Source organism: Zonotrichia albicollis, chromosome 5 (assembly GCF_047830755.1).
Source record: "Zonotrichia albicollis isolate bZonAlb1 chromosome 5, bZonAlb1.hap1, whole genome shotgun sequence".
In the NCBI taxonomy this organism is placed as follows: Eukaryota; Metazoa; Chordata; class Aves; order Passeriformes; family Passerellidae; genus Zonotrichia; species Zonotrichia albicollis.
Genome location: NC_133823.1, coordinates 36,365,234 through 36,390,058, shown reverse-complemented (window position 1 = coordinate 36,390,058; position 24,825 = coordinate 36,365,234). Strand labels below are relative to the sequence as shown.

General features: G+C 34.8%; 1 protein-coding gene across 30 annotated transcripts in view; it reads right to left on the bottom strand.

Annotated features, from left to right (window-relative positions):
- The window catches only part of TENM3 (teneurin transmembrane protein 3), a 1,287,129-nt gene that overhangs the window by 852,042 nt on the left and 410,262 nt on the right, over positions 1-24,825 (bottom strand). For all 30 annotated transcript variants that reach the window (XM_074541312.1, XM_074541314.1, XM_074541319.1 and 27 more), the window contains one exon: positions 4,876-4,915. The gene's annotated coding sequence lies outside the window, so the exon portion shown is untranslated. The remainder of the gene's footprint in view (positions 1-4,875; positions 4,916-24,825) is intronic.

The following is a 24,825-nucleotide window of genomic DNA, read 5'->3' as shown; positions in this document are numbered from 1 at the left end:
CTGGGATCCCAGTCAGAACCTGGCTCCTTAAAATTCCTTTAAATTAAATTGATTTGAGACTATCACAGTTTAAATATATTTTAGTTGGATTAAGAGCTGAATTCATATATTTCCATATACTCTTCATGAGCATTCACACATAGGCATTTCTCCATCTTTCTATTGTAAAAGAAGAACCAGATGTACTACTGAGAGACCAGTCTCCACTGAATTAATCCCATTTTCCCCAAGGACAGCTCCAGAACAGGCACCATGAAGGTAACTTAGAAAGGAAAACACCAGTATCAGTCATGAAAAGAAAACCTGTGAATACGAACATAGAACTTAAAAGGTCGCAAAAGTTGAATAAGGCACCAATTGAGTAAATGCTAGAGTGACACCAAATCTGCAAATGTACAGAAACAAGATGACCAAATACCATGTAGCTCTTAAAAAAAAAAAAAAAGAATTATTGCCTGAAAAAATACAAATTAAAAAAGAAAAGCCTTCTTCTTATCTGTCTCAGCTAGTCCATACCAGAAACATAGAAGTGAGCCTAGACTGAACATCTATTTGTGTGTACCACAAAATAAGCATTAGTAAAAAACACATAGAGAATGCCCCCAAAGTATGTGTGAAATACAATACATTAAATTGTTCCTAAAAACTGGCACTTTTTCAACAAAAAAAATTGAATGCTGTTAATTTTGTCACTGAAACTTTAATTTTTTGTTTTGCCACTTGTCAAGATAGTCAGAAACAGAAATCTTCCCTGCAAGAAAGGACAAAATAGTGTTTTAAATAGGGTACCATCTATTTAGGGTAACCAGAATGAAAGGTTTAAACATTTTGGAAACATTGACCAGCTCTATGTGTTAGTAATGGTATCTCTACAACAATTTTGAGTCAACACTTCCCTTTCATTTCAAGCATTGGAGTTCAGAATGTCTGCAAACAGGGTCATAAGTCCCTAACAGTAACAGGATCTAAATACTTTGGATCATTAATTAATGAAAAAAATATTTTAATGCCATGTTATGAAATAATGATAAGGCAGACAAGACTACTTTTAACTAAGCATCATTAGTCTGCAGGAAAGAATTAGTGGACCTCTATAGAGGAGGTCTGAAGTCATATCTAAACAGAAAAGATCTTGATGACACTGACGCCTGGAAGGTATACAGCAATAGCAAAAGCAGTACTGAGAACAGACTTATCTGGTTTACTTGAGTAAGCCAAGCCTTGAACATGTTAACTTAAACATTATGCAGCTGAGCATCATTAGACCTGATTTGAAGTAAAAGTTTAATGCTTTATACAGCTTTATACAGTTTAATGCTTTATACAGAAGCAGGAAGCTAGCTACTGGGTGAATTGATTTTGCCTGAGAAAGAGAGAAGGGTACTTTGACACTGGAAAGACAGAAAAGATTGCCACACAAAAAGAGGACAAAAATTTCATTAACACTTCACAAATGACAACTGTTGAGTTCAACAAGGGGCAGTGCTTGCAGTGGCTCTGCTGGTCTACTTTAAGTAAAGAGATTGAATTCTTTATTAACACATCAATTGAAAAAAGGTAGTTTGCAAAACCATTTGTTTTAATATTTTTTGTTAATCTGAAATAATAAAATAACTTTTTTTTAAGATCTAGGGTCGTCCCAAATAGTTTCTAATTCTCTCTCTCATAATAATACTTACTTCATAACTATTAGCATTTGTTTTATTAATGCACTACTTGATAGAAAAATTTAATTCCTTTCCTAAGTGTGAAATAACAAATAGGAATGCCCAGCCTACGTGTGATCTGTAAAATTCAACAGAAGTGCGATGTGTATAGGTTAAGCCCAAGGTCAAACATATCAGCAGAAACAAAGTCAGAAGTTCATAGATAAGGTGAACTCTTATTAACCAGCATGACATTGACATATTTTGTAAAACTACAGGTAAAGATTGCTTGCTGTGTAATAATGTATCCTAATAACTCTCAGTGGGAACATCAGCTTGCAGAAAGGAAGTGATGAGAAAGTGAACAGTTACAAATTATTAGAAAGATAGTATTCACTAAACAGTTATAAAAAATTCATAAATGATATATCTTATTGGCAAGCGAGGGTGCATTTATCTCTCACATCTAATGCAATGTTAGAATTGCAAAGGTACTGAGAACTGTAAGAGGTAACTGCAGTGAAAATAAAATTTAAAGTAAAGTTAAAAAAGCAGATATTAAAAAAAAAGTGTCTTTTGTCAGACCCAAATACACTGAAGTCCATACTGGTCAAGTCAGTATAAATTATAATACAAAATTCAAGTTGGACATCTGATAAATATGCTATATTTTGGACAAGTGAAGATGGCTTTTGTAAAGGAAAAATATTCCTCTGTAGAACTATTGAAGCACTTTTTCTCATTCAACAGACACATGAATGTGAGTGATTTGGTTGCCTGGAGTTGCTCAGTAGGAGTCTACCTTGGATTTGCAGAAGGTTTTTCTTAGAGTTTCTCAACAAAGGCTATTATAAAAAGTAAGCAGGTAAGAAGGCAGACATTTATAACTGAGACTTTAAAAGCAAAGTAGTAGAGAGGAAAGATCCAGTTCCTGAAATTGTGAGACATTGCTGCTGGACTTTTTCAAAGAGTTTTTCTAGGGCCTGTGCTGTTCAACATTCATAAATAATCCATGAAGAAGGATGAGGGCTGTTGAAAAATGTCCCTGATTGGAGTTATTTGGGTTAGCCAGGACAAGGACAAACAGTGTAGAATTCCAGAAATTCTGTACTCGCAAGCCTGAGTGACAAGCAAAACAACAGCAGAATAAATGCCCTACAAATAAATGTAAAACAGTACACAGGAGAGGGTGAGGGAAGGTGGGAATTTTAACATAGTGGGCCTAGAGTTGACAGTCACCATGGAGAAATAAGCCCACAGTTCCATAACCATTTATTCTTAGTATTCAGTAAGAAACTAAGAAGGAAAAGCTGAAGGAATGATTTTGAAATAGTATAAACCTAAGAATGTTTCACACTTAGAAAGCAATGGATAGCATGCAAAACCCAAAACAGGGCAGGAAAGATGAACAGCTTCTACACAGTGTAGGATACTTCTCTTGAGGAGGCCATCTCCAAAGAAGGATATAGGTGAGGCTGACAAATCACTGGTGGCATAAAGGGAATGGATTGACTACAGGTCAATCAAATCCAATACAAGGTAGATTCAAATTAAGATAGAAGAAATCACATTCAAAACAACAATAACAAAAAGTTCTTTGTGCACAAAATGAACAGGGTAGTAAACCCATACAACTCATACATGTTCTAAGACTTGAACAGGTTTGTGGGAGTAGATACAGGGACCCAAAATACAACAAAATTTTGATCTTTAGAAACCACATACATCTGATGAAATTTCATCAGCTTAAACTACTAGAGGCTGGGGAATCTACTTCTAGTTCTTACCCTTCCCTGGGCATATATTTGTAATCACTGCCTAGAGACAGAATGCTGTCCAGACAATTCTTACCCTAATCCAATATGGGCATTCTTCTTTTGCTATGTTTCCACATGTCATTACTTTTAGGCAGCTGGCTGAAGTGGCCATGGATGCCTCAGAGGCACCTAATCCTGTTGATGTGTGATACATCTAAAATACTTACTTCTCAGTTGTGGATTACTCTTGGAGGGCAGAAGGGAAGAAGAATCATAAAACCTAAGTGCTATAGGACTTCACTTATAAACTCTGGCATCTTTTATTGGATACTGTCTGAAATGTCAGAAATTTTTCATGCTTTTAGGATAGTTCAATGAGTTTTTTGCATTATCATGTCCATGAAGTATCTTGCTTCAAATGCCAGTATCTTATAGGTGAATCAGTAGACAAGTGCAAAAATGGAATCTCACTGAAAAGTTAACAAGTCTCCCAAGGATAATTGCCCTTTGCCATTGAAAAATATCTCCTGGCAACAATTGGAATACCAATGAGATTAAACGTAACTTCCTCTAAAGCTGTTCAAATGAAACAACATGGCTTTATCATAGCACTAAGCAGTAACACTTCATTTAATATGTACATTAATTATTGCTGAATTATAATGGATTGTCTAAAAAGTTGTATAATATTCACATTAATACTAAATTAATTCATTATGATGAGTGTAATTACAATGAATACTAACTAAATTAATGGCAGCTAGACATGCTAGAAAAAGTGTTAGCCATTTACTTGACATGTTCCAAACGGAATATATTTTGTTAATGTATTTAGAAGAGTAGTGTGAATAGTTTGAATAGTAGTGTGAAGCAGAGTGCTTAGCAGAGATTTTTTTTTTTAGTATCATTGAACAAATTATTTTACTGCACGTTAGGGTTCTATGCACATATAATTAATGCAATCTGAATGCATTATCTGAATCAAATAAAAATAGCAAATCATCAAATCAGTCTTATGCTTCTGATTGTATTTAGTTTCACTTCTACACATATATGAATAAAATCCTAGATGCATGGTCAGAAAATCAAGAAGTCAGGAAACAGACTGTATATGCTGCTGTGCCCCAGTTTTGCACTCCAGTATTCATTCTGGTCTGCACTCTACAGATCAACCATGTTCCAGGAAAAGCCTGATGTCAGGTGGTATGTTTAGCATGCTTCTGCATTTATATTTCTTGACCCGTTGGCCTAAGCCTTACATAAACTATTCTTGCCAATGGCAAAAGAAATCTGGCTTGGGAATTGTATCTGCAGCCACATGCCAGATGTCTCACAGGCTCTCGCAGAGTATTAATTGTTCACCAGTCTTCAAGGAAGAAGTCAGTTTAAGAAGTCAAGATAAAAAATTAGTAGATTTAGAAAAATAAAATGCGATGCCTAATTCAACAGGGGAAATAAAAAGAGTTACTTACAATGCTCTTTTCAATCAATGGAATGCTGTTTTGCTGCCATCTGTGAAAGCAAACAAAGCAAAAAATATTATTTCACATAGGTCACAGAATCATAAAAAATTTTAGTACAAGTAAAGAGAGCGTAATTAGATGTTATAGTACTAATAGGCAACTAAAATATTATCATACTTATTCTTCCTCTACTTTAATTCAATACTTTGATTCAAAGGCAACATCATTGGCTGGATACATTCTTTTGCACTAACATATCCAATACAGCATAAACTGTAAAAAACATTCATTGCTTTGTCCAAAGAAAAGAAAACATCAGTGGATTAGTAGGGCAAACAAGAATTGAAAATGCTGCCAAACACTTGACAAAACATCAAAACACAGCTTGATTCTTTGTTCACACAACAGAAGATACAAAGAAAAAAGTATCATCCTTTAACTTTTCTTGTATTGTATTTCAGAGAAAGATGAACTGTAGCCTCCCGGCAATCGCTAATGCAGTGTTTGTCTTCTGTGTTGAGATTATCCACTTGGGTGCTGCACTGGAGCTCCCTGGGCTATTTTGACACTGCATCCAGATGCTCCAATTTTGCTTCAGTGACTCAAGAGCAGAGCCAATATGCCTTAAAGCAATGTTCAAAGGGTTAGGTCTTGATGAACAATTAAAGCACTCAGAAGTGTTTCTGAGCATCTCTGACTGGTGCTGAAGTGACTTAAGTGGCCCTTGTGTGACATCCAGGTAGGGAATATGTAACAGACAGTCTCAGTTCTACACTCATGGTGAATGTGGATTCTGCCCCACTTTTATAGGAAAAAGAAAAGAAGTGCAAGTAGAAAAGAAAAATATTCATGATTTTAACAGCAGTAGATCAGTTCTAGAAAGGGTGAATATTTGTCTGCTTTATATAAACCACTTTAAAAAGCCTTGTTAGAAATATTTTATTAAAGTTGCATTTTTCATATATTCCCACTTTCTTGTTTGAGACCAAAATAATTTACTGTTTGAGCAAGACTTTTTTAAGTGAACATGCCCTTTTCTTGAATCTAAGCATGATTTCACAGAAAATAAAGATCTATGTACTTCAACATATTTCAGTAGTCCATAAATGAAAAGCTAACTCAAGCACTGAGTGTTATTATTCCACCTGTTTCATATTTATGGGATTGGAAGCTCATTTTGGAAAATACTCATTTAATTGGAGAATAACTCATTTAATAAATGCCACAAAACCAGACAAATACATAAGGCTCCATCACATCCAAATCATGGACTCTGAAGCAAAAAAGTAAAGGCACCTGATCAACTAATGCTAAGACCACTAATACATTTTTTTTAAATTTCTTACTTATGAAGAACAAATAATTATAATTTCATATGTGCTTAATGTATTTTTTGTGAAAAATGCATAATTAAGCTATTTTATTTATTATTTCATATTTTCATTTTTCATTCTTGAGATTTTCCTTGGTATTGAGAAAAATAAGCCAGGGAATGTTCCCATGTTTGCAAGAGTTTCACTTTGGGGTTTGTTTAGGGTTTTGAATTGGGTTAGTTTTGTTCTTGTTGGTTTTTTGGTTTGTATTTTGTTTTTGGTGGTTTGTTTTTTTTTATTATGTTCCTGAGTATCAAATTTAGTATTCTGATATGAGATGAAGTAAGAAAACAATTTCAGGTGGCAATTGTTATTGAAGAAAGTTTTATCTGAACAATGCCAGTGCAATACTTAGGTTGGAAGACACAGACTTGATACAGAATACAAACTGTGTACCAGGTGGGAGTTAACTGCGTGAAATCTTGAGACACAAGGCTGAGGGATGCCCTGAAAGAAATTTTGTGGGGGTTAAAAAAAACAAAAAAAGAAAAAAAGTCACTGAAAAAAATCACTTTATGATCTCTCCAGCACCACCTCCTCCTTTGTTTCTGTTAACTTTGCATCTGGTTGCAGCTGCCATGAGCTCACCCACTGTGCTGACTGGGCAGGACAGAAGAAACACACCTGGGTTTGCGTGCCCTGCTGATCTCACAGTCAGGTTACTGGTTTCATCAAACCCTGCACGCAGTACAGAAGTTGGTCATGTACTAAAGCTTCAAACTTGCATCTGCTTCATATGAATGGAGAATTGCTTTAAAGATTTGTATCTTGGATGCTTGTTTGGAATACTGCTAAATTCATTTTTTCTTATTTTGTGAAATCCATAAAGTAAGAGAAGATTCTCAGACATGAAACAAGACACAGAAGAATTATTATCAAAATTCTTACCATTTTTAATACACAGTTTAAATCTAAGAACGTGCAGGTCAGAGGAAAGAAATAGACTGAATATTTATATTTTATGATTGTTTTTACTTCTGTAGTTCAAAAATAATTTTCAGTCTTAAAAATAACACATTGGCTGAAATATCCCGACTTGTCCATAATGGAAACTAGGTTTACTTTTATGGACTAAGAAGGTCCAGCATTATCAAGAAAGACAGATGATTAATTAAAAATAGAATTCAGAATGTTCTATTAGCAATAGCTTTTGCTTGAACATTGCACTATATCTTTTCGCAAAAAGGTCAACAAGCAACAAAGTAAAAGTTAGCAAATACACCTGACTCTTCCAGAAACAATGTTGACAACTTTGGGTGTTCTGGTTAGAAGTCTTCCAGAAATATGCATTATTTTGGGAGAAATGATACATATGAGCAACTCTGAGTTCAAGCACTTTTCCTATCAGCATTTGATAAAAAAGCACAAGCAACATAAATCTATTTCAGAACTGTCTCCTCATTTAAAGTGAGGGCATCGGGGCTGCCTAAACACCTACTATGGCATAACCACCTTCTTAACGTACAGAGAATATTCCCTTCCCCCATGAAATGCATGGGGAATCTCCGTGAATATGTGTAATCAAATCAGGAATGGATTTTGTTTTCCTGGGTAAACTTCTGAAAGGGAGGGCTGAAGAAAACAAGGCACAAAGGTTTAGGGAACTAGACTTGGTTATTCAGCTTGTGTCTTGATCATTCCAGTGTATATCTCTAGGAAAAGGAAGGACACTGTGCTCTTGGCAATTACTCCACTGATATAAAGCAAAAGCTTGGGAAATCAAGATTAACACCAAGCATTCCTTCTAGACAAGGAACTGCATGTTACCATTCTTGTCCTTTCTTACAGTTCTAAAGGAAGGGAAAATCATTCACTAAATTAAGACTTGGGAACTCTGGGTTTCACAACTAGTACCAAAGAACTTTCTGTATGACTCTGTGAATATTTGCAATATTTGACGACCTATTCTGTATCTGTACACTACGACTAAGACATTTTCCTGCAAGAGATCAACAGCTGACCTTTGCAGGTAAGATTTTTCTAGCTTGATTATTCCCCATTAAAAAAACAAACAAACAAACCCTATACTTTTTTCTGGCTTTTCCTCACATCCATTGGCAATGTAAAAGGTAGAGAAAAATGACTCATTTCATAAATGGTCAATGTTTCTTCCATATTGATCCTTGTGTCTGAATTGAAATAAGCACTTGTGGCCAGCAAGTTCTACTACTCCTTAATAGAGGCATGCTAGTTCAGCTCAGTACAGGTTCTTGAATTGGGAAGTGTTAGGACACATGGAAGTATATGAGAGGGGGCTTTAAGTATTATGTAAATTGTTTTCAGTTAGGATTTTTTACAGAAAGGGTATTGAAAAAAAACCAGTCATCTTCTCCCTCCTCTACAATGTCCGTACACTTCAACTAAAATTATGCTTTTAGGGACAAAGAAAACCATACTTTGATTTCATTTGGAACGGACAGAAATAGTCAGAAAATATTTAGAAACAAAAAAATGTGGGGAAGAACTATCCTTCTGCATTCCCAAAAGCAGCATTTTTCTCCAGTCATTAATTTGTGTACTTGCCAGAGACATAGGCAACTCTTCAGAAGCTATTTAAACACAAAACTAAAGAACTGGAAATGAAAGATTAGGCTTACACGCTCTTTGTAAATCATTCATGGAAGTAAAGAGAATCCCCCCTCTCTTCACTTATTCAATAGCTCTGCGGTTAGGGCCTCATCTGATATACAATGTGGGACAATCAGGTTCAAGACCTTGTCTGCACATTCTTGAACCCACATTTTCACTTTCCCAAAAGAGTTCTTAAACCAGTGAGAAATCTATAATTGGCTTCTCTCGATCCCCATGGAAAAAGCTGTTCTGCATGGATTATTTAAATACTGAGTCAAAGAGAGCGAATGACTCTTTGGTCTGGTGCTTAAAGAATTCACTTGGGAGGCACACGGCTCGGTCAAAGTAGCAGTTCAGATAGTTCAGGTGAGAGCATACCCCTGCAGAATATCCAGTGGTTAGGTGATTCCCTTGGAAGGCAGAAAATAAAGGTTTAAATCTCAGTCGGGGGAAGGGCTTAAAACCTAGTCTCTTATATATAGGAGTTACTGCATTAAAAAACATATGGTGAGATCTTCAACTTTGCGGGGGTAGAGGTGAGTGGGTGGAGACGGGAAGATGAAGAGAAACAGTTGTTATCTCTTCACTAGTTTTGTGAATCTATTCCTGTTCCAGAACCAAAAAATAAAGTCATCACAAATTCAGTCTGAATTTTGACAGCTTTTTAAATTGCTAGCAATCAATTTATTCACTAGAGCTATATTCAGATAGTTAATGCAAAACATTGTCTTCCTGGCAGGCTCTGATTAGACTCCCAATTAAAGACTAAATTAATTTTTTTTGCATGTATGAAGCTGCCCTATACATATAGTGTACACATGCAGAATAATCCTTGTGGAGTTAAGAGTAATTGCCATTTAAGAACTATTCTAAGAATTACATTCTAAAATTCTATGAGATGAGACAGAAATATTATAGTAGGAGCTCACTTTCAAATTGTTCCGAGTATATTCATCATACTTTTAATAAGAAAGCAATGATTATGCTCGTTTATTTTTTTTTTCTGGAGATCATATCTTGACACAAAAGAATTCAGTATAGTTTATCTGGAACTGGTATTTTCCTATTTCTTATATCATTATTGTCAGCCCCCTATTTAAATGCAGTATTTTGTATTTCATTTATTATATAGGGTCTCCAAACTCACATTTGAGTCTGTTTTATGAGAAGCTTAATAATTTTATTGAAAAACAGAAAAGTAAACCTGAATTCCTGAGTACTTGCCATCAATACTGATCTAAGGACTCACTGCTTACCCGAACATTATTTAAATTTATTTTTCTTTCATTATCAATATTTCTCTCCTAAAACCTTCATGTTTTTCTGATGGCATTCAGAAGTTCCACGGATAACAATGACAAGTAAACTGGATGTAAATCTTTCAAACACAAAGTTGCTTTCAACAGGAAAAGGTTGGTGAAGTTGAAAAATTAAATTTGAAATAGCTTAATACAATCATTCCAACACTTTAATTTGCCTAATATATAAATGTTACATATTCAGAAATACTCATTTTTAGGCCACTCCTACACAGTATTATTGTCTGCTGGTCTTTAAAAGCACACACAGTTACTATTTACATCCTAGTGAGAATGTAAGAATATGCTGCTGCTTTCACATAGCACTTTTTTTTTCACAATATGAGGGCAGGCAAAAATAATAAAATATTTTCAAATTTTCCAGCTAACAACAAGAGTAAATTATATACATTTTTTAATCTAGTTTTTTGCCAATGAACATGTTCATTAGCATAAATTTTGTTTCTTGTGGGAAGTCTAACTTTTTACGATTCCCATGTTAGGTTCTCCCCTCAGCACTTCCAAAAAAGTGAAGTATCTTTTCCATTTAAGAAGGTGATACATTTTTTTAGTTAAATGTCTTGAGGGAGGGGGAATAAAGTTTTAGTGTTGGAAATTCCTAATTTTCAACTGACTCAAAAAGAAAATCTTAATATAAATCTGCTTTATGAGAGCATTTTTGATGTGTAATGTAAAATGAAGAATTACTGAAAAGTGTTGCGTACTAATAACATTAATGTTAGTTTTAGCTCAGACATGTAAACAGGAGGTGTTATGGGGAAAATCATCCTCTTATAAATGACAGTTGGAGCAGGTGTCAGTGTTGCTAATAGTGGGAATTGTCATTTGGATTTTGTTGGCTATTGTACCAAGCTGCTTATAAATATACAGAGATCTAAAGGTACTTTCACATAAAAGATTAAACTGACACACTTGTAGAATTTTGTTTCAACTACATAACAAGTATTTTACAGAAGAAAAGTATTGCCAAGTATATTTTTAATATTTTTAATACGTTATGGATCAAGCTGTAGCAAAACCATCAAACAAATCACAGCAAAAAGTGTTTCTCATCATGTTATTCACAAATACTCATAAAGTGAAAATATCACAATGCATTCAATATGCAAGTAAACTGGAAAGGATTAAGGTTTTGTTAATTACTTCTGTTAAAAAACTCAGTTCACAAGTGTATTTGTTAAATTCACAGATATAATTTTCCAAAAGCACTGTATGATTTTTCTGCCTGCTCACTACTGAAAAATATTTCACCTAAACTTGCCTCAACTCCAGCATTACTGAAGAAAAAAGCATTAATGGAAAACTTACTCCCAGGCAAGGCAGCTTCCATCACAGAAAAGAAGGTTTATGGCTTAATCCTCCATAATCATGATTGGACACAACATTTTATCTGAAATAAAAGCCCCATACCACATCAACAAAAACCACATCAACAAAAATCTCACCAACAACTCTCAGGCAGACAATTTTTTTGCATTGTATTGGTTTTGTTGTTTTTTAGCTCTGAAATAGAGAAGGACAAAGTAAAAATATACAGCTCGGTATAAAAAAACCTAAACTTTGTTGGTGAGAAATTAGTTCAAAAACCACACAGTTATGCTTTGTGACTAAAAACATAATTAGGTAAAGAAACCTAATTAAGAAGTGAAATATAATAAGACAGTTGGTGTGTTGCACAATACGCTTACCCAAAATTTTTCACTGATTTATACATATGAAAAAAAGAAACTCCATCATTCCTGGACTATTGGTCTGAATCTCACACAATAATTTGAGCAGTGTACCAGCATAACTAACATCAATTCCATTCTTCTTAATTATATAACATTAAACTCAAATTTCGTTACTTTTGTTGCTGAGAAAAAAAGAGGAAAAAGCCACTGTATTTGTACTGTCATCTCATTTCTGGTTCTTCTAAGGCTCTTTTTTCTTACCAAAGTGAGAATCCTTCACAATCTGAAATATCACTTTTTACTTCTTTAATTGGGTGTTTCTATCAGGACCTTTTCAGTGAACTCTTCACATTTTAATATACTTCTGCTTCACTACTCTAGCTGATTGTTTCAGAGGTTGTGCAGAACACATTCCTGATCTTCACGAAAGCCGCTTTCAAGGTCTTTCATATTCTGCCATAATCCCCCAGTAATTACAAAGGCTCTCTTTGCAACAACAAGCAAGTCTGAGAGGAGTTCTATAAACCTACATCACACACTAAATTGTACTTGGACATTTCAGTTAAATGCGCTTCCCTTGAGCCCCCAACTTGCATACGAAATCTGCGAGATGCCAAAACACAAGAACTGAAAGGTTATGATGATGGTAACTGTCTCTATACAAAGCATTGATTAAATGAAATACAAAACACAGCTTGGATAAAGGCTTTAGTTGGGGAGCAGCTAAGTCCTCATTAGAAGAGCAAAGTTGACAGAGCTTAAAAACACTTATTTTATGCCTGATAATCATTAATCATTTTTACAGATCTTTTTCTCCCCTAGGACTTTAGAAGTGTTTTTGAAAGCTCCTCTGTAAGTACTCATACTTTTAATTTTATTTTATTTTTTAGGGAAAAATGTCTCTTCCTGCCAAAGCAAAGACCTTGCCAGATTTTTGACTTAGTTGCAACCTTTGCTTTCAGGTATACGACCCATGAGCTATCAGAAGCCACCTTTCCAATTGCTGTACATGTGTAAAGGAAAAATGTACAATACATATTTAAAAAAAATACAAAATCCTCTTTGTTCTCTTGTCTTTTTCATTCTTTAAGTTTTCTCTATTAATTGCTTGCTGATCAAGAACATAATCATGTGGAGTTTTTAATATCTTCAAAGGGCTACACCAAGTTCCATCTATAATGCAACCCAAAGATTCTAAGGGTCCAGATTAAAGTAAACCACTACCATACACCTGATCTTACCTTGGTCTAAAAAGCTATAGAAAAAAATAAACTGCTTTATGCAGTTTTCTGCCAATACAATTGGCCTAAACTATGTTAAATTACATGGGATAAGAATACTGTACCACAAAAATGAACTGACAACAGTCTCTACTTTTGAAAGCTATACATAATGCGAAGAACAGTTTTGTTTAAAAACATGTGATACTAATTTCTGATGTTGTGGCAGTATTAAGGATGCCTTCTGTTACCTGTTTCCTTAAATTTTCCAACTTAATATATGCTGTGTTTTTCACTCAGTAGAGGAATATTCACTACAAAGAACTGGGGAAGTCAATATATTAGAATAAAATGAAACTAGGGAACTGTGCAAAAGATTTTTTAAATTCTTTGAATGACATCTGAAAGAAAATCAAATTAACTAATTTTTTTGTTGACATAGTAAACTTTAACACTGATACTAAACACAGAAACAAGGAGAAAAAAAGATTCCAGTTCCTCACTTTTTGCTTAATAACATTTTTTTTGAAAAATCAACAATTATATTGAAATCTTACCTTTGCATTTCAGCTTTACCTGAAGGCTATTTAACCCCTATTTTCCAGGAACTCTTTTATCTTTATTACTATAGGCAGTTTGTTGATAAGTATGTTGCTGTCTCTCCTGATGAAACTTCTTATTACTTTCAATAAATATTCATATACTCAATGAGACAGAGACAGTAAAAATTATTCTATTCCCTGTTTGTTGAACCAATTTACATGGGAAATACAAGTTTCTAATTACTATGCTAATGAATATTTATATATTGCAAAGGAAGTGGAAAGACACCAACAAAGTCAATGTCTGAAGGTGTTACAATTAAGGTACTTGCAGGAAAGTAAAGAAGATGCAGTTTCAAGTGAGATTTGCCTTCCCCTTCAACATGTGAACTGATTATTTTTTTAAAAGTTTTTTCCTTGAATGAAATGGGCTCAATTAGCTTCTTTAATTCAGTTCATAACTTAATTCTGGATTTATCCATTTTGTTACTTTCATGTAACTTTGCTGCTTTTAAATTAACTGTATTCACTTATTTATGGCTAATGTATTCAAATAGACACACTTGCTGCAAGTGCAAAAAATACAGTTTGGAAGAATTTCACTGTGTTTCTGAAAACAATTGTAGGTAAAAGCTATTATGGAACATCCACATTTTCATTTGATAACTGTATATTAGCAAGTTCAAACTTGCTGTTCTGCCTCCACTCACAGTCACTTTATATTCATCTTAAATCAAGAGATTTTTGCTACCATGAGCAACATCTTACTCCCTGAAAGCCTGGAAACCAGTGCTAACGCGCAATGGTAGAAGGCACTTTGTAAAGTGTTACTTAATAAATAAAACAAAGGCAACATGAGAATATATGGCTGTTTTACTATAGGAGCCTCTCCAGAATGCATTATACTTTAGTAAGAGTAGGATGTGATCAGTCAGGGATGACAATAATTAGGCTTGTATCAGAAAAAGGCAACCTCCTCTTCTGTCCGATTTTCAGCTGTTTGGATGGCCTGGAAAGGCCTGGGGTGATCTTGAGGCAGCCCGCGCTTCAAAGGACGAGAAGAGGCTTCAAATCTTTTCTCGGTCTCGGTGTTTATTAATTGCTTATCTAAAAGATTTTCTCTCGGCCCGACAGAGGTCTGCTCAGCAGCCAGCCATGAGCACACTCCCTGCCCTCCGGGGCGGTCACCTATCTTTATACTCAAAGTTACGTATACAATATTTATCATTTTTCCCCAATACCTTTTACCCTTATTAACCAGTGCACTTTTAGTAATGACCAATCCCAAAGTGCCACCATCACCACAGAAGATGGAGGAGAAGAAGAAGAAGGAGGACAGGACATGCTCCAATTCCTCCATCTTACTTCTCTAAACCCCCCTGTACAGAAATCTTAAACTCTGTGTTTCACTCTCTAATTAACTAATCCCTTCACCATTCACTCCGGTGAAATCCTCCTATCCTCATACAAGTGTCGTCTCCTGTGTAGGATCAAAGTCCAGCCACCAGACACTTCTGGCAACATTCCAGGACTCCCGAGCCCCCCAAGGGTGGTCTCGGTGACTCGGCACCTCAGTCCTGAGGTGCTGAGATCCCACACTCTTCCTCATAAAGCATGAATGGCCAACAATAAGAATCAGGAAGTACTCTAAATGTATAGAAACAAGGAATAGATATGACCTTCATAAGAATAATCGAGTGAGTGTCCATGGGCTGCATACATCTGATAGGGAAGGTGCACACCTTTGCTTCCTTCAGTAAAGCAAGCATTATAGCCTGGAACATAAGGAACAGTGGCCAATTAGCCTGGAGAAAAGGCAGCTCATGGGAGTCGTCATTGATCTCTAGCAAGTCCTGAAAGAAGATTATAGTGAGTTGGGGATCTGCCCCTACTAGTGACAGCCAGTCACAGGGCAAGGGGAAATGGCCTCTAGTTGGTACCAGGCAAGGTTCAGGTTGGATCTAAGAATCAAATTCTCCACTGAAAGAGTGTTCAAGCATTGGAATGAACTCCCCAGGGAAATGGTAAAGTCACCATGCCTGGAAGTGATCAAAAAAGACTGGATACGGTACTTTGTGATATGGTTTGGTTGGCATGGTGATCTTGGAGGTCTTGTTCAACTTTAAGGATTCTGTTCCATGATTCTATGTGCACTGGACTCATGCAGTTAAATTTTGTTAGCAGAGGTTAGTAATATTTCCTGTTATGATGACTGGAATTTTTAGGTTCAAGAACATGATAATTATGCAGTTTTATGAAGCCCGGCATTCAAAGGGAGAAGAAATAAAGGAGAAACCAAAGAGGAGACCCCTTGTACAGACTACCCTTTATAGCAGTGTGACTCAACACCAAGCCCTCTCTTACATTTCACTTGCATGGAAATCACACTCTTAGGATGAAGAAAGTACCAAATATTTTCCCTTAATGGCTTTTGTGTACCACACTGGAACACAGTGCATACTGACTAAAATAAATTGCATGAAGGAATTACTACAGGAACATTGTCTATACTTGAAAAGCTTATTCAGTTTCCAATTGTATGCCTATTCATCATAATTCATTACAGCAGCTAACATTATTGGTGCAAGACCTATTTACAACTAAAATACTGGCATAATACTTTGGAGTGCTTTTTTGTGCACATACTTTAAACTTTCTATGGATTGAAACAGATTTAAATTTCAACACTGTGTTAGCTAAAGAAAAAAAAAGGGCAATTATGGGACCAAAAGGTAACATTAAATAGTATGTATAGCATTGTAGTGACCCTTCACATGCACCACGCATACAAAATTCTTCCCCACAGACATCCGCAGATTTTAGACTGGATATGGAAAATAGATATAATCATTAGATATTCCTCAGACTCTCATGTTTGATTTCACATAAGTAAATCCTCTATGCATTAAAAATAAATTGAAGCTTTCAGTAACTCAAATTTTATCAAGATTGCAGACATAACCTATGAGTAAGGACAGAAATTAATCATTCCATTTAAAAGACTTAAGTAAAGAATTACATGCTTTTCTACAGTGCATATAATCAGCTTTGTATCTCTGTGAAATGTCAGGAAAAGTAGGTGATGGATTATGGGAACCTTACACATGGTTCCTTTAGATTAATTTGTACTGATACTAGAATATGGTGGTTTGGGTTTTTCTCTGTTCTTCTAAACTGATAAAACAGTTGTATGGTCCCTACATCTGTGGTTTGTTTTTCTGTGTGTGTTTGTGTGTTTTTTCATTTTTTTTATTCACTTATACCAGAAAACTATTAACTGTCTGACACAGGGAAAAGGTAAAATAAATTACAATCCAGCCAGTTTTACCCATTATTGTCCTATCAAAATTTATGAACTTATCTTTCACAAAATGATTAATGAATTTTAGTCTTCCAACTCAAATACTTAAAATAGGAACTCAAATACTTAAAATAGGAACACCCCAAACCAGCTTCCTAAAATTTAAAGATATTAAAATTTCAGCTTCATCTGCTGTACTAAGTGGTGTCTCTTGTGGTCTAGTTATTGGAAAGAAAGAAAAAGGACAGGTTCTTACAATTTAAACAGTAATGTATAAAATGAAATAACTGTTTATACACACAACAGATAAACATAATCCCTACTGAAGTTATATTTACATTATACCTATACACAGAGACTCCTGCATTCATTTGTAAAGATCTGTCTGCAAGAGTTTACAAATTGCTATTTTATTTATTTCTATCACAGTGTTGGTGATGTTATTTCTAATTTTCTTTGCTCCTGTGAAGCAGCATACTGAACTCTTAAGGGAACAGAAAACATACAAATGCTATTACTGTACACATTTCTAAGCAGCAGGAAGTCTGTAGTAAGTGTCAGAGATTGATCACAATTTTATTGCACATATAAACAGCCACTACCAGTTGTTCTGTGCCAAAGGGTCATGGTATGCATCATCCATGCTTTATGTTTAACCACCTCAGCTTTACAGAAACGAAACAGCAAACTTAAATTACTGAAAACAAACTGAAACAAACTGAAATCAATGAAATCTTTTTGATACATGGTAATCTTCAGAAACAGAAGAAAAACTTAAATCACTCTTCTTTCCACTGGAAAGAAAAAGTGAACTAAATATATGAAAACATATTTGAACAGTGAAGACTGTGTGCACTTCCACAAATGTTTAAGATAGACATATGTGCAACCCTAACTAGGTTCATAAAGGAAATACATGTATGCCATAGATTTCAGACATGCCCTATAGAGTTCAAGGGCATGTTTTTAACCATTAAAATGTATAAGCAGTTTGCTATCATGCACTCTGTAACAAAGTATTTCATTCAAAGAGTGTGAAAACCGAATGAAAATTGGAAAATTTTCAGACTTTACACTACAGTGATTCTATATATTTTGGGTTTTTTATTGAGTAGAGATGATTTTATTAATAAAAACTTTAAGAATGAAAGCATTGAGTTCATACAAATGAGGTACACTTCTAAGTTATTATAATATATTCCTTACTCTGGAGTATCACCATTTCTGAGATCAGCTAGGATTCTTGAATTTAAAAAAACACCACTGCATGGTGCCAGGCTTTTATGAAGTCATTTCTTTGTACAAAAGAGCTTTACTGCAGAAAATAAGGAATTTAGAGTAATTATAGAATCCTATTAAGATACTGTGAATTGAAAGTACACAGATATAGCAATTCTATTACATTTTCAACAAAACAAGGTCCTTTGAGTCATAGTTTTCTTATCCCTCAACTCATCTAAACTTCTAAGTGTATTTGAAAGCAGTATCACATCTGCATTGGCTGTTACAAACACACGTACTTCTGAGACTTTCTCACAAATCATGTGAGAATTTGTCTTTCTGATAGAGTGGTTGTCAGCAACAACTACCTTGATTCCTAGACAATATTCAGAATACCACTAAAAAAATACTTTAATTATGAAAATGCTATATAGTTATGTTTTCTCAAACATTCTCAAGGCTCAAAAATATTTCTCAAAATATTCACAAGAGAATTCAGGGATAAGGATTTTTATAAAAGAGTTTAACTCAAAAGAAACATTACCTTCCAAAAAATAATTTTCCCTCCTGTAGTAAAAAGACAACATAAATTTAAGTAAGCCAAATATTCAATATTCAAATATTCAGGTTTTAAAAATTATAGTCTTTTCTGCTTGAAGCATGTTCCTAACCGCATTAATATGAATGGAAGTTAACCACGCACAGGAGAAAAAGAACACATTTACTGTATGTATACTTGCTCTTTGGATTCTTTGAATATTTCATTTTAATAAATATATTTTAGAAAGATGTCTAGTTTATCAGAACAAAGGCTTTGGTTTCTGTTTTAAAATTACTGAGGCGCAAGATAAGACCAGAAAAGTTCACCCGGCCATGTATATTTTACTGCAAACATGTCATTTTAGACATCTTTCAAAGATGTATCTGGATCTGAAAAGCAATCCTACTGAGGCATTTTTTTGCCAGTGCTCATTGACATATTCATGTAATGTAAAATCAATCACAGCCAAAAAGCCCTTAAATAAAAACCCAAAACTGAACTAAAAAAACCCCAAAAATCTACCTACTTGATATGAAAATATAAGGTTACTTTATTTTGTTTTCCTTTATCTTCTTCATTAAGAAAGTTCAGCAACCAAATTTATGCAATAATTATGTAAAAAAAAAAAAAAGATTTCCACTACAATATCAACATACAGATTTAACTCATTCATCTGGGGACTCCTCTGTGTGGATAGAGGAGCAAGTGAAGCCATTAATAACCAGCAGCTGTTGGTAGGAGCAAGGATGTAGTGCCAACCAGGGGATTCCAGCTCAGATCCTGAGGAGTGACATGGAAGAGATTTACTCTTTCACAAAAGGGGTGACTTTCAAGTCTCTAAATATCTTTCAAAACCTAAGGATTAGAGGCCTGCAAGTATTTTCAAAATTATACTCTTATTTCATACCTTTAGAAATTTTATATAAATTACATAACAACTGTTTTATCAAAATGGAAATGGGAGAGTGATGAAATACTGGAAGAAGTAGCAAAGTCTGGAGGCCATCAAGCTGAACCTACACAGAGCAGAGACAGCTTAGGACTGCTTTGCTTAAGACATTTTGTGAAGAAACAGGATTCTGAGCATCTCCAGAGATAAAAAATTAATAGCTCCTCTGAACACCCTACTGCAATTGTTAACCGTCCTCACTGTGAGACGGTTTTCTCCTAATTTTTAGTAGAAATATGCCCTCTTGAAATCTTCACTCATTGCCCTTCATCCTTTTATGATTCAGAGGATACTTTGAGAACAACATGGGTCCATCCAGCCTATTTGTTTATTAGATGGAACCAGCAGTATGAATCTCCACATAGCATGATCATGCTATGTAAATAAAAACCGTGACTCAAGGCAAATCTATCATTTTATTATATGTGACCATTTGTTGTCTAAAATAAGCACTCAGATATTTTTACATCCAAATCTCTGCTCTAATTGTTATGTATTTTGAACACAAAGTCTCCCACATCAGTATTTAAAATTACATGCAGAATTTGCAAAATATATATCAGTTGTAATTTTTATGTTAGACAAGGAAGATGATATTTAAAGAAAATGTTACAATTAGGAAAAACGCATATGAAGATGCCAATCAAAGTAGTAAATAACTGAGAACATTTGCAGTGGGGTCGCACCTGAAACTTTGCAGCTATCGTATCAAAGTTGTATATAAATTTTTATGTTGCTACTTTCTTTTTAAACATTGCTAGCTGATCAAATTCAGCAATATTTTGGCAGCCTAAAATTACACTCTTCTGACCTTGACATTAGTATTCAACAGCACTGATGAGAGAATGACAGCTTCTCCATCCTACTGGGTGATCTTGCAAGCTTTTACCTTCATGACTATGGAGTTTCTGTCAAATATGCTTACAGCTGAATGATCACATTCTCTTGAATTATGAAGTGGCTGAAAACTGTGCTAATTGGGTCCATATTGATGTCACTCAAAGATTAAGTAGCCCTAATACTTTTTGAAGTCAGATAAATACTTGTAATTTTACTGCACATTAGCTGTAACATATATTAGCCTTGAATGAATCATTTACAATACCTACAGAACACACACAAAGTATCACTGGAAATGGAAAATGCTGGAAGTTTTAATGCATTAAAATTAGAAGGACAATGTTTCTAAACTAAGGAAAAAACCCAATTAAGTGCAAAAAAAAAAAAGTAAAGTGACAAGTAAAAACATCTGTAAGATCTTGTGTGTAGTGCTATGGAATTTAGCTGAATTAGAAATCAGAAAGAAAAAATCAGCTGCAAATCAGTGTTTCCTTATGTGGAATCTGGGCTCTGGAAAAGAATTACATTGTTCTTGACTACACTGAAAAATTATCCTGCAATAATCTCATTTAGGCCATCTTGCCTACCTTTAGTGAGTCCCATCACAAGCTTTTAGAATAGAAATCCATGAAGTTCAGTTGAAGAGCATTGAATTGTGCCATGGATATCTTTAGTCCTTCAAGGCTCAGCCATCTGCTTCAACTACTCAGAACCTGAACTACAAGTATTGCTAAATCTATAAGAACACTTATATAATCAATTTTTCTGTTACATCCCTGGATTACATAATCTTAGATAATATAAAATTTCCAAAATACAAAAATGAGCAAATGCATTTCTTAGCTGTAAGAGGTAGCAGCTCAGCCATTCTTTAGCTTGCCCCTGTAATTTACCCAACTTTTGACATAGCCTGAAAAGTTTAAAGATACAAATTTCCTGCTTTGGTTGATTAAGTGATGTTAGCCATTTAGACAAAATGTTTTCAGCATCTTGTTCCTTTTATACCTTAAATGGGTTTGCCTATTTTTCCTTCCCCTTCTTTCTGTACAGTATTGTGGTAGAAACTGGCATTTCCCATGGTATAAATGATATCTGTGTCATTTCCTTCTCCTGTTACCTTTAAAGCTACACATTAATTCTATTACATAGCTTAACACAGCTTTGATTACAGCTGCCTGCATTTTTTTTAATGACATGACATACATATCCTGGGATATAAAGAAATATGACACATACAAGATTTATTTTTCCATACTGTATCTGAAACCCATTTAATTTCTGCTGTTGATAGAGACTGAAAGACCTACCATGCTCATTAAAGTGCATGAATTTGTAGAGTGAATACACAGCTTTAGTCAATTCTGCTGTCAAACCAATAAATCTTGCCCTAAAACAGTCCAGTTAAAACTGTCTCTATGTTGTAATTTTGTATTTTTATGTTCCCCTGTGACTTTTGCTATATAAAATGCAACAATTTCTAATTTTTCGACCAACTTGATTTTCACGTAGAGAGTTATTTGACCCATACACGTCCTATACACACTTTAGAGTAGTGGGAAAACATTCAAACATTAATTCCAAGCATCTGATGTTACTTCATATCTCTCATACTGTACAAAGAACAGGTTCATTTTTTACCTTTTTTCTTCCAATTTTTTGCATAAATTATCAGACCATTTTGCATGCCTTTGCAATTGATACCCTAGAAGGTGAAGAAAAAGTGCATTTTCTTATATAAAGACAGGCAGCCTGTTTCAGTCTGGATCAAAAGAGTAGTGCTTTCTCTGTTAATTTATTAGTAGCATAAAAAGTCTGCTGGTCAAAGAAAATTGGACTTCACAAATTTCTGAAAAGAATGAACAAACTAGTTAGAAAAATCAAATATCAAAATTTCCTGTTTCTTGCAGAGAGAATCTCCTCATCTAAATAGTTACCAGCGTCACAACAGCATCTCGTGTATAAAATGAGACTGAAAGTTTTGTCTGTGGCCTTCAAAAAAACTGAGAAAAATGTGGAAGAGAAGGCAAAAATGAATGAACTTAAGTCAGCTTGACTCTTCTGGGTAATTTCTAGCATAGTAAATACAGTGGTGATTACATTTCTTCACTCTCCTTAAAAAACTTACCACCATTTAATGGCTACATTGAGAAACAGACCCAACAATAAAATTAGGGGTGTAATCCAAAATTTAGAAAGGTTTTTCTGTTCACTTGCAAGCAGGAAAGATGAACACTTTTGGACAGAATACAAGAGAACAGCATGCACAGCAAAGAGGGGGGAAAACTATTTGAAGGGCTGTCGAGGACAGCCCAGAGGATGGTTTAGGGACAGAGACCATCTGGGACTCCTTAAACCCAACAGTGTTATTCAGGAATTTAGGGAGACATATTTAAGCACTTGGGAACTAATCTCTCCAATGTTAGCACACCTGTACTCTCATCTTTTATAGAGCTGAACAGGCCTTATTTTCCTAATTTACTATGTGGGTACTTTCAGTTGGGGAGTTGACATTTAGAAGAGCAGCTGGAACATTACTCAAAGAGGAAACCTTTGCTATACCTCAAAGACTTAAATCCAGGTTCTGTCTCCTTGGAGAGCACCCAGTCCAGGTTTTCAGATGGTTAGGGACTGATTTATGGATAATTGAGAAACAAGATGAAAATACCTACTGAAATCTCAGTCAAAATGAGCCATTGCGTGGCTCTCCTGCCCCAAGACAACCAGCAGTCAAGAGTCACTATAGCAGCACAAATGAAAACTCCCATCTGATGATCCACAGCCATACAAAATCCCAGCATGGACTCTGAACACTATTTTAACAGTGATAAGTAGCCCACGTCTCAGAATTTCTAACTCCATAGAAGGCACCTGATTGCAAAATATAATATCAAAATCATGGAATGCGTAAGGCTGGAAGGGATCACAGTGAGTCATCTGGCCCAACCTTCCTGCTCAAGCAGGGTCATGCACATGTCACAGGATTGTGTTCAGACAGCTCTTGAATGTCTCCAGTGAGGAAGACTCCACAACCCCTATGGGCAGCCAAAGAAATTCCACATTTAGATGGAACTTCCTGTACATTAGTTCGTACAAGAGTAACTGTCAGGCAATAGCAATCCAGGGCGTTACAATACATTCATGCTAGATTTGGCTTCCTGTAGTCTACCTAAACTCTTATTTAGGTAAAAAAATAGGATTTTTTACCTTGCTTTTAAAATTTATTATTAAATTAAGTATGTGACTCCCAGCACCACCAAAGCTCTAAAGATTAAGTCTGTATAGCTCACTTTAATTAATAACATGTTCTTCCTATCATAGACACATCTCTTTTTCTGTACAATCAGCAGCTTTCAGCAGCTTTTTTTTTTTCTGTATTATCTCTATAAGACAGCTTGATAACTTGATAATTTGTTAATGACATAATTGCTTCTTATAAAATCTATCAAGTCTAGTAACCTCTAATTGTTGCTCTCTGCAGCTGATTTTTGAAATTGAACTCAAGAGATAATATTGATTATTGGAAAAGAGCCAGATGTTCCCATTAAAGCTGAAGGTAGAAAAATTCACTGATGAAAACCTAACTTGTCAAAAAAAATATTGGTTGATTATTTCATGGAGGTTTTTTTGAACAGGAAGCCTAAAAGCAAATTTCCACCATAACTTAAAAAGCTAAACATTCTAAAATATTAGCGGATGTGTCATAGGCCTGAAGTTGTTTAGTTTTATGTTGAGTTTTAGTTTATTTTTGTTATTTATTTAGTTTAGTTTTTAGTTTATTTTGAGTTTTTTTTTAAGCTAAACACATAAGAAAACAGCCCACTAACATTTTACAAATCTCTTGAAAGTGGCTTGACATGTTCAGTGTAAAGCTCAGACATAAGTTCAGTGTAAAGTTGCCTTTGCTAATGTTTATATTTCTCATTTTGCTAATAGGCTATAGTGTATCTGTGTGGCCCACTCCAGTGATGTCACATACACAACTGTTCTGCATTGAGGTCAAGTCCAGACACAGTAGGACTTGGCATTATGGACCACAGCTAAGGATGAGCTCCCTTACAATCCTTTCTCCTTTTCAGTGGTCTAAATCATTAGTTCAAAATCTTATTACTGGTAGCATATAGAATAAAAACACATGAAAAATTATTGCTGCATTCAATGGTTTGCTTTTAAAAAAAACAGACATAAGAAACCCAAAAGCAAAGCAAAGTAAACCACTGCCCCTTCAAAAACAACCAAAGACCAAAACCTAAAAAAAACCCCACAAAAAATAAGCAACCAACCAACAAAAAAACCAACCAAACTCCAAAATCAAAACAAACTAAAAAAAAAAACCAAGAAAGATTAAAAACCACCACACTGGCAGGCATTTACAAGTAGCAGCAACTTCATTTTGAAGTAAAATAACAAAA